This window comes from Triticum aestivum, chromosome 2A (genome assembly GCF_018294505.1).
Source record: "Triticum aestivum cultivar Chinese Spring chromosome 2A, IWGSC CS RefSeq v2.1, whole genome shotgun sequence".
Taxonomy (NCBI): Eukaryota; Viridiplantae; Streptophyta; class Magnoliopsida; order Poales; family Poaceae; genus Triticum; species Triticum aestivum.
In genome coordinates, this window is record NC_057797.1 from 29,187,625 (window position 1) to 29,191,388 (window position 3,764).

Genomic DNA, 3,764 nt, shown 5'->3' on the forward strand with positions numbered 1-3,764 from the left:
CGTAACTTCCCTGTGGACAATCTCGCGATCTATATTTTCCTCCGTTGAAGCGAGGCTGAACGTGCTCCTCAATCGTAGGATTAGGAACATATGGATTAGCACGATCCCAGAATTGTGTAACAGAACGGCAACTACTCCCGTGATCAACGTGCGTGTGATCGACGTGCATGGAAAGCGCAGCGTTGTGGGCTCCACAATATGGATCCGACACTTATTTGCGGTCTTGGCCGGCCCACCTACCTTTATTGTTTCTTCCCTCAAAATAAATATCATTGGTTCATCCCTAAAAAAACTCTTTGTGACACGTATTAGTTATTGTATACTTGTATATGTTCAACAATATTTATAGTATCTCTATCATTTCTACAATATTATACATGCTTCGAGTGTCGGAAATGAACGATACTTGTCATGCATGCATGCCATGGTCATCGTAGGTTACGGATTAAGTTTGGGATCATTTCGTGAGATCGTAGGTTACGCATAAACCAATTTCAAACCTGACCTCCGGCAGACCCGAATGGTCCTGCTTGTACATGGTGCATGTGGAAGCATGCATGAGATGACCCCAACTTTTGGGAGCTTGTGGGCTTGGCCAATGTGGTCCCCCAGGCAAGGTGTGCACGAATTCGGACACAAAACGCACGTTGCGTAACGTGGGGGTATTGTTGTAATGTTTTGTCGCTAGAAAACCCTAGAAAATGCACCGAGTGTCGCAAATGAACGATACTTGTCACGCATGCATGCCATGGTCATCGTAGGGTATGCATGAAGTTTGGGACCATTTGGTGGGACCGTCAAGGAAAACCAATTTCAGACCTGATCTCTAGCAGACCCGAATGGTCCTGCTTGTAGATAGTGCATGTGGGGGCATGCATGAGATGACCCCAACTTTTGGGAGCATGTGAGGATGGCCAATGTGCCCCCTCCCCCCCAGGCAAGGTGTGCACGATTTCAGACACAAAAAACACGTTGTGTCACATGGGGGCAGTGTTGTAGGGTTTTGTCAACGGAAAAACCCTAGAAAATGCATCCAGTTTTGGAAATGAACGATACTCGTCATGCATGCTTGCCATGGTCATCCTAGGGTTTGCATACAGTTTGGTCTGAATTGGTGAGACCGAGAAGATAAATCTGCTCCTAGTACATAGTGCATGTGGAGGTATGCATGCGACTGTCCCAACTACATTTGATTTAATAATATTTGAAGTTTCAAACAGAAAATAAAATTTATAATTTGGAATGAAGAATTGAAATAATGAAGAAGTGCAATAGAACTTAACATATTATCAATTACATTTTGGAAATATTTCGAATATAAAGAAGAGAACAAATATTAGAATGAAGAAGTGAAATAAAACAGAACATTTTATCTTACAAATTAAAAATATTTGAAAAATAATAAAGATAAGAAATATTAGAATTAATAATTAAAATGAAACACACCATTTTAGTTTATATTTCGTGAATATTATCAATATACAAAATAGAACGAACAAATGAAATAAAACACAACAGAATTTGGCATATTTTTTAAATTTTAGTAAACACTGTTAGAAATAATATAGAAAAAAAGAGACTTGATTTTAAATATTACAAATATAAACAAGAAAAGAAACAAAGAAAATTTAAAACGTATCAGCGAGCGGAGTAAGGCTGCCCTGGGCCAGCCCGCCCGAATTGGGCCCAAGGCGGAGCCGCGCAGGGCACATCGCAGCGCACAGCCGTTGGGTGGAGGGAGTTTAATCCCACCTCGCCAAGCGAGGGAGCGCTGCACCGGTTTATATACCCAGTTGCGACTCCCGTCTCAAGCTCCTATCAATTGCAGGCAGTACATTGCCTAACTCTTGTTCCCTCTGCCCTGTGGGGCCTACTAGCAGCAGAGATAATATGCACCACGGGCCTGCATCCTAGCCCATGCAACGCAGGGTTCCTAGTCGTATGCAGGCCGTGGAGTATGAATTCTCCTGCTCTGGTAGGTGGGCACTTTTTTTTGGCATATTGCCATGTGTATTGATCTTCAAATCACACACTAAATTATACACATGCTCACTTGCATTCAATACACAATTTTTTTGTGCAACCATGACAAGTTAATGTTTTGACCTTCAAGTCATCTAATAAATTTTACACATGCTCACTTACATGTAATACACATGGATATTAATTGGATTTCAACAAAAATGAGGCCGTGGTGTATGAATTCTACTACCACATGCATGCAAGATGCATAGAGTGTCCGAAATGAACGGTAGTTGCCAGGCATGCTTGCTATGGTCATCGTAGGGTGTGCATAAAAGTTTGTATCAATTGGTGAGACCGAGAAGAAGAACCTGCTTGTAGTACATGGTGCAAGTGGAGGCATACATGCGATTGTCCCAACTATATTTGATTTAATAATATTTCAAGTATGAAATAGAAAATAAAATTTATAATTAGGAAAGACAACCATGAAAAGTGAAATATGAGAGAACAATATATCATACATTATTTAAATTTATAACTGTCAGAACAAAGAAAAGAGCAGAATATAGAAAACAGAAGAAAAAATTTGAATGAATAAGTGCAATAAAAGACAACATATTATCTTACATTTTGGAAATATTTCAAATATTAAGAAGAGAACAAATCTTACAATGAATAAGTGAAATAAAACAGAACATTTTATCTTACAAACTAAAAATATTTAAAAAAGAATAAAGATAAGAAATATTGGAATGAAGAATTGAACTAAAACACAACATTGTAGTTCATATTGCGTAAATAGTATCAATATACAAAAGAGTACAAACAAATGAAATAAAACACAACAGAATTTGGCATATGTTTTAAATTTTAGTAAACACTGTTAGAAATAATGTAGAAAAAAAGAGACTTGATTTTAAATATTACAAATATAAACAAGAAAAGAAACAAAGAAAATTTAAAACGTATCAGCGAGCGAAGTAAGGCTGCCCTGGGCCAGCCCACCCGAATTGGGCCCAAGGCGGAGCCGCACAAGGCACATCGCAGCGCACAGCCGTTGGGTGGTGGGAGTTTAGTCCCACCTCTCCAAGCGAGGAAGCGCCGCACCGGTTTATATACCCGGCTGCGACTCCCCTCTCAAGCTCCTATCAATTGCAGGCAGTACATTGCCTAACTCTCATCCCTTCTGCCCCGTGGGCCCTACTAGCAGCAGAGATAATCTGCACCACGGGCCTGCATCCTGGCCCATGCACCACAGGGTTCCTAGTCGTATGCAGGCCGTGGAGTATGAATTCTCCTGCTCTGGTAGGTGGGCAATTTTTTTGGCATATTGCCATTGTGTATTGATTTGATCTTGAAATCACACAATAAATTATACACATGCTCACTTGCGTTCCATACACATATTTTTTTGCATATATGACAAGTTAATGTTTTGACCTTCAAGTCATTTTTTCAAAAACGGGCTTAAGTTAGACCAAATGGCCCCTCGAGAATGCGGTCATTTTTTCGACCACCTCCAAATGACCTCAACTTTGGCACACATGATCTATTGCATAAACGAAGGTGGGTTCCAAAGGTTTTATATTTTTTTGAATTTTTTATTTATTTATAATGCCCTCTAGACTGACCGGTCAAAACATCGATCTATACCTCAGGGAGGCATTGTAAGTAATTCTTTTTCCAAATTTTCTTTCATAGCCATGATTGGCACATGTGGGTCACCATGTTCAAGAAAGTTTGTGTGATTTGGAGGTGGTTGAAAAATCACATTTTTTAAAAAACTGGCTTAAGTTAGA